General features: G+C 40.0%; 1 long non-coding RNA gene across 1 annotated transcript in view; it reads right to left on the bottom strand.

Annotated features, from left to right (window-relative positions):
* Positions 1 to 15668: 15668 nt before the first annotated feature.
* Positions 15669 to 16809, bottom strand: part of LOC134344794 (uncharacterized) — a 96935-nt gene continuing 95794 nt past the window's right edge. The window contains exon 3 of the long non-coding RNA XR_010017524.1: positions 15669 to 15697. This is a non-coding gene — a long non-coding RNA (uncharacterized LOC134344794). The remainder of the gene's footprint in view (positions 15698 to 16809) is intronic.

Below are 16809 nucleotides of genomic sequence, written 5' to 3' on the forward strand. Positions count from 1 at the left end.
ACAGATAATGAAACTTGAAACCATCAAAGAATTAAAGACCAGGATAAGAGTTTAAAATTTTTAACCAATTGAGAAGTGGGATAATGCAGAAAAATGCAACTGCGGAAGGAACATGTGGGATGGGAAGTGGACAGGATAATTCTGAATGAATTGAAACTCCTAATAAAAAGGAAAATATGAAATATGAAAAGAAGTAGAATAAGAGTAAAGCCACAGGTACACTTGAGCAGTCTACTGAGAACAGCAATAGGGAAAATTCTAAGATTTGGCATGAGTGATATGGGATCCACCACCCTTCATCACCAAATGCACACTAAGACTAAAGAATATTCTGATTGAGTGTAATATCACTGTGTTGATATTTGTAACCGCTGCTACTTATATTCACAATTGAATGAAGTTTAAAGAAACAAATATAAAATAATCCATAATAAATGCACTAGCTCCATCATTGTCATTATTCTTACTGTGGTACAGTCCACTCAGTATGTATAGTGCGAAAGAGCGAAGTCTAAAAAGCCTCTAGCCACCAAACTGCTTTTGGTGAGCTTAATGCACAACCACAGGCAGAGCTTTGGCTCTCAAATCTAAACAGTTATATATTAAATAAACAGCTAAAAAAAGAAATAAGATGATTTAAGGTAACATAATTAGTTCAAACAAATGTATATAGGATGAAAGTTATCTGCCATTCCTCTTCATTGAAATGAATGGAAATGTAAACCTTGCTCTGGGTCAGATCTGGCAAAGCTTCAGTAGGCAGATTTCCTATTGTCACAAGAAAATCTGCAGATGCTGGAAATCCACAAACAAAATGCTAAAAGAACTCAACAGATGAGGGGTCTTGGCCTGTAACGTCAACTATTTGCTCCTTGCATAGGTGTTACCTGGGCTGCCTAGTTCCTCCAGCATTTTGTGAGATTTCCGGTTGTAACTGAAAGGAAGGTTTCTACTTTGCTAGTGGATTCATCCAGTATGTAAATCAGTCATAGTGACCTTTGATATTATCTCTGACTTTATCATGTACACACACTTGGATGGAGTGCTAAGCTGCAGAACGAAATGCTGGCAGTTCCACTCAGAACTGTTGGCACATTGCAAAAAATAAAAATAAAAAATTGCTGCAGTTCTTTATCAAAGCATTAACTATCCCAAAAAGCTGAACTAATTTAACTTTCTACAGTGGTTCCTTCAGTTTAATATTTCATCTAAAAGATGACAATACACATAATTCAATATTTCATATTCACTATTATGGTATCACACTCTTATAGTCTCAAACCATGGAGTTGTTCTTTTAACACAGAAGTAACTGAATGGAAACTTATTCCACCTTTTAAAAGTGTTCTGTTAGAAAGGTGTTCTTTTAAAGGTAAAAAAAATACAAAGCAACACTGTAGCATAAGCCTAAGCCATTGCCAATCTTGAAATTAAGTTCTAAGTTAGTTTACATCATGATCTGAAGGATTGCCCCAGATCCAGTTTAAACAGTTCATTCAATGATTGTGCTATGAAGTTAATTATTCTTCCTGTTTTTCTTCTACTACAACTTTTGTGCTTCAATTGAAAGAGATAAGTAATAAAATATCAATGAATTACATGAGATCAAGTGGACCAAAGAAAATACACTATTACCTGGAGCAATGGCATTTAAGAAAGAAGAAGAAAACAGGGAAAAGACAAGTAAATAGGATGGAATAGAATCAATAATGTGAAAATATAGATGGATTAAAGAGAAACGACAGTCAGAAAAATAAGAAGAAAACATTAAATTTAAATCGAATAAACCTTGCAGAATAATTCAATGACAGCAAGAATACAGTTTCAGATATTCCCTTCTGGATTTCCAAGACATGGTATCATGTCAGGTCTGTGAATAATCTCACATAACTCTTTGTATGGAGTAGTGAATGTTACTGGAACTCCAGAGAGTTTGGAGTAAACCCCAAGTAAATGCATTCTGTAAGATTTGCATCTCCAACACAAATGTGAATCTGACATTACAGGTTGTATTTGAACAACAGGTTCGTTCTTACTGGAGATTGCAATTTTACTTTGTTGCCTCACTTCAAAACTTCCTAGCTGTGCCCTTTAATAAGGTCCTCAGCCGTGAACTAGCAGCCTTAACATTTTGTGGCAAGCACAATACATGACTAAGATGCAAATCCTGTAATATCTTGAATCTCGTTGAGATAACTGTAGCAAGTTCCCCTTTTTATAAAGATAATAACAGAATAATAGAAATCATTTAGCAACATGACAATTTGAAACTTGCAGAATATCTTGTCCTTGTTAGAAATTATTGGAAGTTATTACCAAACACACAAATGATGTTCATTTTGTGGAATTTGCTTCATTTTCTATTTCATAGAAGAAAAAAAGTAATGTTTGTTATAAACTTAGACAGTAAGATATTCTTAATCAAAATAAAACTTGAAACAAAATAGCCCTGATACCCAGCATCTGGACAATGCTGAAATACTCTGAATATATTGGCAGTAGACCAACTAATTTCAAGGAAAACATATTGTATATTGTCAGTCCACAAAGCTAATATTAATCATTCTTGCTCATATAAATCATACATAACGAGGTTTAAAAAGAGCTCCGCTGCATATGACTCTTCATTGTGCTGCAATCAGCATGAAAAGTTGTTCATTGGTGATGAAGTACGAGGTTTAAAAAGAGCTCCAGTGCTTTTGGCTCTTTTTGGTAGGCTGCAATCAGTTCAGGGCCAATAAAAATAAGGGAGATGTAAGTGGAGCAGCCATTGTTGGAGTGGGGCCATGTTAGAGTGGTCAGGTTTTGGCTTCAAAGGCCTGGGTGAGAACATCTTGAGCAAGTACAGGCAGAAGTTCTAAGTAAGTAAGGAAGTTTCCAGTAAGTGTTGTTTGTTCGTACATAGACAGTGCACTGAGAATGGATTCAATAGTATGTTCTTTGTGTGAGATGTGGGAACTCTGGCAGACCTCCAGTTTCCCTGATAACTACATCTACACAAAGTGTATCGAGCTGCAGCTCCTTTGGGATTGTGTTAAGGAAATAGAGCTGTAGTTCGATAACTTACCTTATGGGCTGATAGATAGGAGCTGCAAGGATGTAGTCACTTCAAAGTTGCAGGAGGAAGGTACCGGGGTGACCGTCAGGAGAGGGAAGGGGAATAGGCAGACCGTGCAGAGTACTCCAGTGGTCATTCCCCTCAATAATAAGTTTACGGCTTTGGATACTGTTGGAGTGAATGTCCTGCCAGGGAGAAGCTGCAACGACCAGATTTCTGGCACTGATTCTGGCTCTGTGGCTCAGAAGGGAAGGGGTGAGAAGAGGAGCTCAGCAGTGATAGGGAATTCCAGAGCTAGAGAAGCAGAAAGCAGATTCTGTGGACTTAAATGAGACACACACGGGTGATGCCTCCCAGGTGCGAGGGTCCAAGATGTCCACAGCTTCTAAAGGGGGATGGTGAACAGCCAGATGTTGTGATACATATTGTACCAATGGCATAGGTAGTAAAAAGGAGGATGTTCTGAAAAGAGGCATAGGGAGTTCAGCAGAAAGCTGAAAATCAGGACTTCCAGAGAAGTAACCTCTAGATTGATGTCTGTGCCACATGCCAGTGAGGGTAGGAATAAAATGATGAATGCATGGCTGAAGAGTTGATGCAGGGGCAGGTGTTCAGATTTCTGGATCATTAGGTTTACTTCTGGGGAAGGTAAGACCCATACAATAAGGACAGGTTACACCTGAACCCGAGGGGGACCAATATCTTTGTGGGCAGGTTTGCCAGAGCTGTTGGGGAGGGTTTTTAGTTACTTTGCCAGTGGAATGGGAACCAGAAGAATAGGACTGAGGATGGGATAGTTTGTATACACTAGATGCATTGTGTAGTGAGCCTATGAGGAAGGACTGTGAGGGCTTGTCATAAGAAGAGTGTTTGATGGCTCTGGGCCAGTATTCACTAGACTTCAGAAGAATGAAGGGTGATCTCATTGAAACCTACTGCATGAATAAAGGCCTTGATAGAGCAGATGTGGAGAGGATGTTTCCTTGTAGTGGGAGAGTATAAGATCAGAGGGGAGAGCCTCAGAATAGAGGGGTGTTCTTTTGGAATGGAGATGAGGAGGAATTTCTATCAGCAGAGAGTGATGAATCTGTGGAATTCTTTGCCACAGGCTGTTGTGGAGGCCAAGTCTTTATGTATATTTAAGACAGAGGTTGATAGATTCTTGACTGGTCAGGGCATGAAGGGATCTGAGGAGACGGCCAGATATTGGGGCTGAGAGAAAAACAGGATCAGCTATGATGAAATGGTGGAGCAGACTCGATGGGGGCCAAATAGCCGAGTTCTGCTCCTATATCTTAAGGTCTTATGATGAGGCAAAATTGCAGTCAGTTGGATGAGTTGAAGTGTAATAGGGAGCCAAAATTAAAGAGGGTGATAAATACAGGACTGAAGATGCATGCAGTTTACAGAATAAGGTAAATTATCTAGCAGCACAGTTAGAGATTGGCAGGTGGGACATTATTGGCATCACTGAGTCTTGGCTGAAAAAATAGTAGAGAGCTTAACGTCCAAGGATACACATTGTATTGAAACGACAGGCAGGTAGTCAGAAAGGGTAGAGTTGGACTGTTGGTAAAAAATAATATCAAATCTTTAGAAAGAGGTGATATAAGATCAGAAAACATAAAATTCTTATGGGTAGATTTAAGAAACTAAAAGGATAAAAAGACCCTGATGGGAGTTATATACAGGCCTCCAAGCAGTAGCTAGGATGTAGGGTACAAATTACAATGGGTGATAGAAAAGGCTCTTAAAAAGGTAATGTTGCAATAATCATGGGGACTTCAATATGCAGGTAGATTGGGAAAAACATTTTGGAACTGGGTCCCAAGAGAGGGAATTTGTAGAACGCCTATGAGTTGGCTTTGTAGAGCAGCTTGTGGTTGAGCCCACTAAGGGAATGGCAATTTTGAATTGGGGGGTATGTAATGACCCAAATTTGATTAAGGTGGTTAAGGTAAAAGAACAGTTATGAGACGGTGATCATAAAATGATCGAATCCACCCTGCAGTTTGAGAAAGAGAAGCAAAAATCAGATGAATCAGTATTACAGTGGAGTAAAAGAGATTACAGAAGCTTGAGAGAGGAGCTTGTCAAAGTTGTTTGGAAGGGGATACTAGCAGGGATGATGGCAGGACAGAAATGGTTGATGTTTCTGGGGAAATTCGGATGGTGCAGGAAAAATATACCTCAGAGATGAAGAAAGGATTATAAAGGGAGGATGATGCAGCTGTAGCTGACAAGGGAAGTCAAAGGCGGCATAAAGGCAAAAGAGACAGCATATAATACTGCAAAAATTAGTGGAAAGATAAAGGATTGGGCAGCTTTAAAAAAACGAACAGAGGCAACGGAAAAGCCATAACGAGAGAAGGAATTAAATGTGAAAGTAATCATGCCAATAATATAAAAGAGGATATGAAAAGTTTTTTTAAAATCAAATATAAAAAGAGTGACAGAGACAAGAGTGGATATCAGACCACTGGAAAGTGATGCTGGAGGTGCGGGACAAAGGAATGACAGATGAAATTAATGAGTAGTTTGCGTCAGTCTTCATTGTAGAAGACACTGGCAGAATGCTAGAAATGTGAGTGTGTCAGGGGGGAAAAGTGAGTATTATTGTTTTTATTAAGGAGAAGGTGCTTGAGAAGGCTGAAAAGTCTGAAAATAGATGAGTCACCTGGACCAGATGAACTGCACCCCAGTGTTCTGAAAGAGGTAGTTGAAGAGAGTGTGGTGGCTTTAATAATGATCCTTGAAGAATCACTAGACGCCGGAATGGTTCCAAAGGACTGGGGCATTGCAAATGTCACTCCACTGTTTAAGAAGGAAGGGAGGCAGACAAAATAAAATTATAGGCCAGTTAGCCTGACCTCAGAGGTTGGGACAATACTGGAGTCTATTATTAGGGATGAGATTTCGGGGTACTTGGAGGTACAAGATAAAAAAACGACAAATCCAGCACAGTTTTCTCAAGGAGAAATCTTGCCTATCAAATCTGTAGGAGTTCTTTGAGGAAATAGCAGCCAGGATAGACAAAGGAGAGTCAATGGATGTTGTTCATTGTATTTTCAGAAGACGTTTGACAAGGTGCTGCTCATAAGGCTGCTCAGCAAGATAGGACCCCATGGTATTACAGGAGATGTACTAGCATGGATAGAAAGTTTGCTGACTGGCAGGAAGCAAAGTGTGGGAATAAAGGAAGTTGTTTCTGGTTACCTGGCTATGACTAGTGGTGTGCTGCAGGGGTCAGTGTTGGAACTGATACTCTTCACGTTATATGTCATTGATTTGGATGAAGGAATTGATGGCTTTGTGGCCATGTTTGTGGACAATATAAGGTTCATCCATCGTCATCAATGAAGACCTTGACACCATTAGTACTTTTTACGAGGTCGAGTTGCTAGCTCGACACTCAACCCAGCACAGATGGTAAGTGTGCCCGGGAGCAACCTGACTGGATTCGAACTCGGGAACCTTCGCTCCTGGAGTCCAGCACTGATGTCACTGCGCCACCAGCCATCTGATGGTGCTGAGACTAGCGCTTAATTTGGATTTAGGTGAGGGAGAGTTGCGCAGCGTCACCTTCACTCTCTCTTCCCAATTCCCATCTGGATCCAGTGGCAAGACAGAGTCGAGATGGCTGGAGATGGGACTAGGTGCAGTGGATGACCAGGACGTCTTCTGTGTCTTGTCCTGCTCTACTCATTCCATGACGCTTGCAGAGACCGCCTTCTTGACTGTTGGACCTTCCATTGGTCGTGTCCGCTCAATCCGCCGGAGTTTGTCTTCACATGCTGGGATAGACATCTCCCTATCTCACTGAGGGTTTGAGATCCATTGGCTACGCTCACCTGGTTTAGTCGGCTTGTCGAAGCCGTTACCCAGGGTGTGGCCGCTCTCACATGCAAACAGCTACGTGGAGCCACAGGTGAGAGCTGAGTGCCAGGTGGTGCTCAAAGGTGGACAATATAGAGATAGGTGGAGGGGCAGGTAGTGCTAAGGAAGTAGTGTGCCTGCAGAAGCTCCAAGACAGATTGGGAGAAATTGGTAAAGAAGTGGCAAATGAGCAATAGTGTAGGGATATGCTTGGTCATGCACTTCAGCATAAGGAATAACAGCATGGACTCTTTTTGTAATGGGGAAAAGAATACAAAAGTCAGAGATGCAAAGGAACCTTGTGCAGAATTCCCTAAAGGTTTACTTGCAGCTTGAGTTAGTGGTAAGGAAGGGAAATGTAATGTTAGTAATCATTTCGAGAGGACTATTAGACAAAAGCAAGGAAGTAATTCCGAGTCTTTATAAGGTCTTGTCAGACTATAGAAACCATAGAAAAATTACAGCGCAGAAACAGGCCTTTTGGCTCTTCTTGGCTGTGCCGAACCATTTTCTGCCTAGTCCCACTGACCTGCACACGGACCATATCCCTCCATACACCTCCCATCCATGTATCTGTCCAATTTATTCTTAAATGTTAAAAAAGAACTTGCATTTACCACCTCATATGGCAGCTCATTCCACACTCCCACCACTCCCTGTGTGAAGAAGCATCCCTTAATGTTCCATATAACCATATAACAATTACAGCATGGAAACAGGCCATCTTGGCCCTTCTAGTCCATGCCGAACTCCTACTCTCATCTAGTCCCACCGACCTGCACTCAGTCCATAACTCTCCATTCCCTTCCTGTCCATGTATCTATCCAATTTAACTTTAAACGACAACATTGAACTTGCCTAAACCACTTCTGCTGGAATGCTCGTTCCACACAGCTACCACTCTCTGAGTAAAGAAGTTCCCCCTCATGTTACCACTAAACTTTTGCCCTTTAACTCTCAACTCATGTCCTCTTGTTTGAATCTCCCTCACTCTCAATGGAAAAAGCCTATCCACGTCAACTCTATCAATCCCCCTCATAATTTTAAACACCTCTATCAAGTCCCCTCTCAACCTTCTACGCTCCAAAGAATAAAGACCTAATTTGTTCAACCTTTCTCTGTAACTTAGGAGATGAAACCCAGGCAACATTTTAGGAAACCTCCTCTGTACTCTCTCAATTTTATTGACTTCTTTCCTATAATTCAGTGACCAGAACTGTACACAATACTCCAAATTTGGCCTTACCAATGCCTTGTACAATTTCAACATTACATCCCAACTCCTATACTCAATGCTCTGATTAATAAAGGCCAGCATACCAAAAGCTTTCTTCACCACCCTATCCACATGAGATTCCACCTTCAGGGAACTATGCACCATTATTCCTAGATCCCTCTGTTCTACAGCATTCTTCAATGCCCTACCATTTACCATGTATGTCCTAAAAATGTATGTCCCTTTAAACTTTTCCCCCTTCACCCTTAACCCATGTCCTCTGGTATTTTTCTCCCCTTGCCTCAGTGGAAAAAGCCTGCTTGCATTCACTCTATCTATACCCATCATAATCATATATCTGTACCCATCATAATCATATATCGATACCCATCACATATATCGATACCCATCATAATCATATATCTGTACCCATCATAAGACTACACTTGGAGTATTGAGATTAGTTGTGGGCCCCTTATCTAAGAAAATATATTGCAGAGGATCCAGAGGATGTTCACAGGAATGATCACAAAAATGAAAGGGTTAACGTATGAGGAGCATTAGATGGCTCTGGGACTGTACTTGTTGGAGTTTAGAAGAATGAGGGGTAATCTAATTGAAACTTATTGAATATTGAAAGGCCTAGATAGAGTGGATATGGAGAGGATGTTTCCTATAGCGTGAGTGTCTAGGACCGCAGGACACAGCCTCAGAATAGAGGGACCTCCATTTAGAACAGAGGTTAGGAAAGATTTCTTTAGCTAGAGTTTGGTGAATCTGTTCATTGCCACAGACTGCTGTGTAGTTCATTGTGTATATTTAAGGCAGAGGTTGATAGGTTCCTCATCAATCAGTGTGTCAAAAGTTTTGGAGAAAAGTCAGGAGCATGGGGTCGAGAGGGATAATAAATCATCCATGATTGAATGGCAGAGCAGATTCAATGGGCCAAATAGCTTAATTTTCCTCCTATGTCTTACGGTCTCATGCTTTGGTGATACATTAATAATTTCATTCTTAATTTTACATAAATTGTCTTTATTTCATTTGCAAATAGAAAATGTGTTCAGTGCTAAAAGACATGGGTAACTTCAAGGATGAAGTCTTTGAAGCTGAGTATCAGAAGATAAATTGAAAAGCAGAGCTTTAAAAAGTAGGTGCGAAGCCAAGCTCTGTGAAGGATGCAAACAGAACATGGAGAGAGATATTGATATATTAATTATGCAGGCTCAAGTTGGCAAATTGAGTAGAGTGCAGGGAAATTTGAAGTTGCCATTTCAGAAGGAAGAATGATAGAACTGATTATTACTTAATGAAGAAAACCTGCAGAAAGCTGCAGTACAAAAGGATTTAGGTGTCTTCGTACATGAAACACTAAAAACTAACATCTAGGTGCAGCAGCTGATTGGAAAGGGTAATGGAATATTTATTTTTATTTCAAGGGTGTTGCAGTATAAAAGTAATGAAGGCTTACAATATTTGTACAAGGCATTTGTGAGACTACATTTTGAGAGCTGTCTATAATTTGGTCTGCTCACTTAAGGAAAGACTTATTGGCATTGGAGACAATTCAAAGAAGGTTCACTGGGACGGCAGGGTAACATAATGGTTAGAACAACACTTTATAGTATCAGTAATTGGGGTTCATTTCCTGCCTTTGCCTGTAAGGAGTTTGCACATTCATCCTGTTACGGTGTGAATTTCCTCCGGGTGCTCTGGTTTCCTCCCACAGACCAATGTTTTACCAGTTGGTAGGTTAATTGGGCATCGCACATTATCCCATGATTGGGCTAGAATTAAATCGGGGCTTGATGGGTGGCACGGCTCAAAGGACCAGAAGGGCCTATTCCATTCCATATCTCAATCAGTAAATAAATAATAATCTGGAGTGCTGTGTATAGTTTGGTCCACTTATTGGAGGAAAGATAGATTGTCATTGGGGGCCAGTGAAAGAAAGTTCACTAGAATGATCCCAGGTATGACGTCTTATGATAAAAGGTTCTGCCTGTGCTCACTGGAGTATGAATAATGAAAGGTGATTTTATTGAAATATATACTATATGATTGTGAGCAGAATGAAAATTTTTAAAAAATGCAAAAGCTTTAAATCAGGAATGCTTCTCACCCTCTGCAGGCCACGTTCGCTGCACAGGGGAGCATTTTTAGTGATAGACAAGGACAACTGTGCTGCTCCAAAGAGCACGAGATGAGGTCATTATTATACTTGAACATTAGCCTCTATAATGAGTTAACCTTTTGCCCGGGAAGTGATGATGTCCTCCTGTTAGATTGTTGAGATAAATTATTGTTTATTCTTTCTTGCTTCTCTTCTAATATTTGTATATTGTATATCTGTGCACTTGTAATGCTACTGTGACACTAATTTCCTTTGGGATCAATAAAGTATCTATCTACCTGTCTATCTATCTAAATAACTAGACAAAATGCTGGAAAAATTCAACATATCAAGCAGCCTCTATGGACGGAGAAAAATATTTCTGGTTGAAAACACTTCATCAGATCTGAGAAAGAGAGAAAAATAGTTATTCAGGGTAACAGAGAAAATAGGGAAGGGAAATGGGTGGAATGAAAGAAATTTCTGTGATAGGCTGAAAATGCAGCCATAAATGGACAGTTAAGACTAACCTCATAATATGTACATGAGTAACCGATGCTGTTGTTAATATCGTAAAATCTACATTGGTGAGACGAGATGTAGATTGGGTGACTGCTTCATCGAGCGATTTCCTGATGACCACCAATTTTAATACTACTTCCTATTCCCATTCCCACATGATAGTCCATGGCCTCCTCTATTGCCATGATGAGGTCGTTCTCAAGTTGGAGGAACATCATCTCATGTTCCATCTGGGTAGCTTCCAACCTGACAGTATGAACCTTGAAATCTCTAACTAACAATAATTTCTCCCTTCTCACACTTCTCCCTTTTTCCAGTCCCCATTCTGGCTCCCCAGGTTACCCCTTCCCTTCTCCTCCCTTTGGTACCCCTCCTCCTTCCCCTTTTCCCATGGTCCATGGTCTCCTATAGATCCTTTCTTCTTCAGTCCTTTATCTTTTACACCTATCACCTCCCAGGTTCTCACTTCACCACCCCTTCATCCACTTACCTTCGCCCACATCTGACTTCACCTATCTCCCTCTAGATTGTACTACTTCATTTCCTCCCATCTTCTCATTCTGGCTTCTTCCCCCTTCCTTGTCAACACAAAACATCGACTGTTTATTCCTATCCGTAAGTGCTACCTTAGCTGCTGAGTTCATCCAGTATCCTGTATGTTGGATTTTCAGCATCTGTAGAAGATCTTGTGTTTATGTCAACAATGGAGCTTAACTCACTGCACTCAGTTCAATTATGCAGAAGAGGTTTGGGAACGTCTCATAATAGAACTATGGTGCAGCTCGGGCCAGGCTAGAAACCCGATTTTATCCATGGACTGTTCTCATGGTACCATCAGGCAGTGAATACAAAAGCCTGAAATCTCAAACCACATGTTTCGGGATTAGCTGCTTTCCTATGTCAGTGAGATCTTAAACCGACGTGTACAACCCTAATCCTACCTCAACTATGGTACACTATTGACCTCCTATGCTGCCATAGATTTGACCCTAGCTGTGTTGTGTTGCCCTAACATCTTGTTTTGCAGGACTTTTCTTCACTGTTTTGAAGAATTTACATGTGATCTATGTATAATTTATATGCTGTGTGCGCCTATGTGCCTGTGATGCTACTGCAGAATTTCACTGTACTTGCGCAGATGACAATAAACTTTACTTGACTTGACTTCAAATGACAAACAGGCTCCAATGACATCTTCAAAAACAACTTTCCTTTATAAAGCAAAAAACCGTTGTTTCCAGAGATCATGCTGAAGTAGAAGGGGACTAGGTTGGAATGATCCATGTTCACCTGGCTATTGATGTGTAAATTAGTGGTAGATTGCATAAGAGTTAATGAGAATGAGGGGCAATAAAAATGGGAATCACGGATTAGTATAATGGATGGTTGATGTTTGGCATGAACCTGTTAAACTCAAGGGCTTGTTGGCCTGCTCTGTGATATTATGGTAAGTCTCTCACCAAATAAGAATGAAGATCAAGATTCAAGATTGTTTAAGTCACTTCCAGTCCATAAGTGTAAAGGAGATTGAAATATCTGCTACTCCAGATCCAGTGCAGCAGAAGTAAAAACACAGTAAGATAACCAACACAACAGTAAAACATGCAATGAAGGTAAATACATAAGTTTATCTAGGTATGAAAGTGTCTGTCCATAAGGTGACTTTGACAGGAAATGGTAAAGCAGTGGTGATGAGGGGTGTGGATGGGTGAGTTAGTGGGTGGAGGAGTTGATCAGCCTCACTACTCGAGGAAATTAACTGTACTGAGTCAGCTGGTTCGGGTGTGGATGCTACATGAGTCCATGAGCAGCGTGGGTGGAATCCTTCATGAAGTTACTGGCCCATTTCTGGCTCCTTTCTGTATATGTGTCCTTGATGGTGGTTAGGCTGGTGTCAGTGATGCATTGGGCATTTTGACTGCCCGTTATAGAGCCCTCCTATGGGCCGTTGTGCAGTTTCCATACCCTGCAGTGATGCAGCAAGTTAGGAAGTTCTCTACTGTGCACCTGTAGATGGACCTGAGTATAAATGTGTATAGTCCAGCTCTCTTCAGCCTCCCCAGAAATTAGAAGCATTGGCGAGCTTTCCTGATTTTGTGGAATGTATTCTGGGATCATGAGAGGTTGTGCAAGATGTGCACTTCTAAGAATTTGAAACTGCTCGCAGTTACCACTGCTGTGCTGTCAATATAGAGGGGTATGGGTTCTCCTGAAGTTGATATCCTTCTCCTTTGCCTTGTTAACACTGAGGAAAAGGTTATTTGCCTGACACCAGACCTCGGGATCTTCCGCCTCCTCTCCTCTCATTGTTATTGGTGATGAGCCCCCTTCCCCCCCCCCATAGTCATGTTATCGACGATCTTGAAAATGAGATTACTTGGGTGACTGGCCATGCAGTCATTTGTGAGCAGAGTGTACAGCAACGTGCTCAGCACACAGCCCTGCTGGTCACCTATACTGAGGATAATAAAGAGGGAGGAGCAGTTGTGCATCCTGACTACCAGAAGTATATGGATGGGAAGGGGCTGGAAGGATATGGTCTGGGTATAAGTAGATGGTATTAGGCAGAAGATTAGGGAGGCATGGACTCCAAGGGTTAAAGGGCCTGTTTCTGTACAGTGACACTATATGAGCCTATGAATTTAGCTGGCTTTCATAAGATCTATCTAGGGACAAGTTCCACACTTGCATTACTCAGGGTAGTAGTAAATTGTCAAAGTTTCATACTCTGCCACGATATGGCAGTGCAGTCTCACTGCACATTCAAAACAATCAATTTCCAGACTTTAATGCCGGCGTAGCCATAGATAATAATTGCTGGCATTTACGTAGGAAACAGCTGATGGCTACATGGAACTGCCAATATCTAATGCATTTTGGAATTAACCTCCTAAATTTTATTTTTTGTCCTGAGATATATGCTTGAAATGAAGAAAATAAGCAATATAACAAGCAGGAAGCCAGATGGGCCTTCAATCCATTTTGCTATTTGGTAAGATAACTTCAAGCTTTCCTTGGTGTCCAAATATCCATCAGTTCTAGCCTTGATTTTAGTAGTCAGTGACAAAGCATTGTCAGTACTCCGGGATAGAGAGTATCAGAAGTGACTCCGATAGCTTGACGGTCTTTCAGAAGACCCTCTGACTGAAAAAAAATTCTCTCAACCAACAGCAGATACTTTTGTGATTACAAATGGACTTTTCAATCAAGGTAACAGTCTTCCAGCATCCATGTTGTCACCCACTCACAAAATATTTTACTCCAATAAGAAGAACTCTCATTCTTTTAATCATTGGTAGGCCGAGGCCAAAGTAACTCTCATCACTCATTGATTGAACTTTCACCAGGATCAAGCCAGGCGTTGCAATATTTTCCAAAAAGAAATACTGAATTCTTTAACTTGCAGCTGTACGCTTACTGGCTGTGCAAATTAATTTTCCTTTTCCTTGCTCTTTTTTGTTGCCTATTTGATTCGAAGCATATCTGCAATATTTCAACATGAAAAGTTTACCTTCTGCTACACTGCAATTTATAATATTGCATCTTTGCAGAACCACTTCAGGGTATTATGATCAATTATGGCTACAATTCTTCCTTCTGTGAAATATTGCCTGAAACTTCATGTGGCCTAGATAATTGCTTTAGAGTCCTAGACACTATTGTTTTTTTCTTCCTTCTCATACAATATTCCATCAGCCCTTCAGTACATGTGTGCCCTCAAGTCCTTCACTATTTGGTAATACTACAATACATTTTGCTTGGATAAAAGGAAAAATTGCATTCAATACTTTCAACAAACTCTTGAAGATACCATTACACATTTCAAATTTCATTGCTTTGGATAACACACATTTTATAACATTTTGCTTTTCTTTCTTGTAGCTTTTTCATTCTGGATCCTCTATTTAATAAACAGTAAATTGTTCCATGAACTTTAATAGAAGAATGAGAAATAATTGATATGATTTAAACATTATATACAAATATACAGTATTTAATCAAGCTCAGATGATTAGTAATATTTATTATTATAATGACATTAGAATCCTCATCAGATACAAATCTTACTTCCTCTTAGTTGAGTTAAGGTAAGACAAATTAATTATGAGTTGCAACACACACAACATGCTGGAGGAACTCAGCAGGTCAGGCAGCATCTATGGAAAAGAGTGCAGCTGATATTTCAGGCTGAGACCCTTCAGCAGGACTAATGAGTTGTTCTGTATTTAAAACTGTTTCAAAAATTGTGTACAAGCAAATTCAAAAACAAATAAACCTGTTCTCTTCAGAGTAGAGATGTCTTTGCTTAAAGATGTGCTAGGGGCTGATATTATTGTGTAAAGGATTAATATATTTGCATGAACTTGATTTATTCATTACTTCCAAATAGGATATTTATCAACTTAAAATAGACAAGTTAAATCCCTAGACAGAATACAGATCAATGTTTTTATTAAAATTAAAGACAGAATAATTTCATACAAAAAATTAAATACTTATGAAATAATGTGCATTATAATTTCTAGATTTTTAAGTTTAATCACATGCAAGAAAAATATTCCTCAAGGAGCTAGAGATGTTGCAACTCATTCATTCAGATACTACAGATAAAATGATAATAGATTTACTGGAATCTACTTTTTAGATACTCATTCTCTAAGAAAAGCTGCAGAAAAAAATTACAAACAACAGGAATTCTGCAGATGCTGGAAATTCAAGCAACATACATAACGGTTGCTGGTGAATGCAGCAGGCCAGGCAGCATCTCTAGGACCCTTCGTCAGGACCATTGGTTGTGGCTAGACTGTCCTGCCAAGATGTTGTCTTTGTGAAGAGGTTTTGTGTCGATAACCTTTTGTGTCTATTAAACTTTGCAAAGAAAGTATCCTAACAATCTGCCCTGCATTTCAACCTGTAGTAAAAAGAAGACCATATTTTAAGTATTCAGCAGGTCAGACAAAATCTGTAGAGAGATAGAAAGTGAGTAATAGATAAATTTAAAACTATTTGTGAAGATCCTTCAAAATAGAAGAAGATGATCATGGTGATAGGGTTGAAGATTATTTGGCTCTGTAGACCACACTTGGCTCTTGAATATGTATTAGATTGAGCTACTGTTTGTGAACTGGTAAGGTTGCAGTAACATAGGATCCTGTGGATATTTGGGTGGCACAGTGGTGCAACAGCACAGCGCTATTGGCCCAGCTCAATCCTGGACATCTGCTGCTGTTTGTGTAAGCATTGTATATTCTCCTTGAGATTTCATCTAACTTGAGTATGCTTCAAATTAAAGTGGTATTTTGAGAGCACGCAAAGCTCTTGCACTCCTTCATTGCCACGATAAATTGTTTCTGGTGTGTAGGTGAATGCTAAAATCTGGCAGAAGTTGGTGGGAATGAGGGCAGAATAGAACAGTCTGTTTGTTGGTGGGTGTTTCATGGTCTGTGTGACTCAAGGACTGAAGGGCCTGTTTCTATTCTCTAAAGATCCAAGTCTGAGAAACTAATTTGCACAGCTGCATCTTTGCAAAGAACAACAATGGCATTCCAGGTTTATATGTTGTAAGGAGTTTTCCTAACAGAGATCTTTATGAAGGAAACTTCATGGTGCAGAAGATGTGGAATGGGTCCAACTACACCGCAGGCAGATCTCAGGGACATGCCCTTTCATGTCATTATCGGATGTTATGGGGTGAGGTAAGAGGTCCCATCTGGTCACCTTCTGCTCAATCAACAGCTTCAGAAATCAAAAAATAACTGGTTTGTTTTAAACAACCAGAAAATTTAAAAAAAGTAATGCTCCCTCATGCAATGAAGGAATGCAAGAGCTTTGGGGGCTCTCAAAATACCATATTAATTTGAAGCATACTCAAGTTAATTTCATATTCAAAATTCAAGCTTGTCTATTTTCATTCTTCAATATACATGTGTAAAGGAGAACAAACTGATTCTACTCCAGGTCTGAATAAACATAAAAAACACAGTATCTAAATATAAAAGCAATTCTATAAAACACAATGTACAA

Source organism: Mobula hypostoma, chromosome 4 (assembly GCF_963921235.1).
Source record: "Mobula hypostoma chromosome 4, sMobHyp1.1, whole genome shotgun sequence".
In the NCBI taxonomy this organism is placed as follows: domain Eukaryota; kingdom Metazoa; phylum Chordata; class Chondrichthyes; order Myliobatiformes; family Myliobatidae; genus Mobula; species Mobula hypostoma.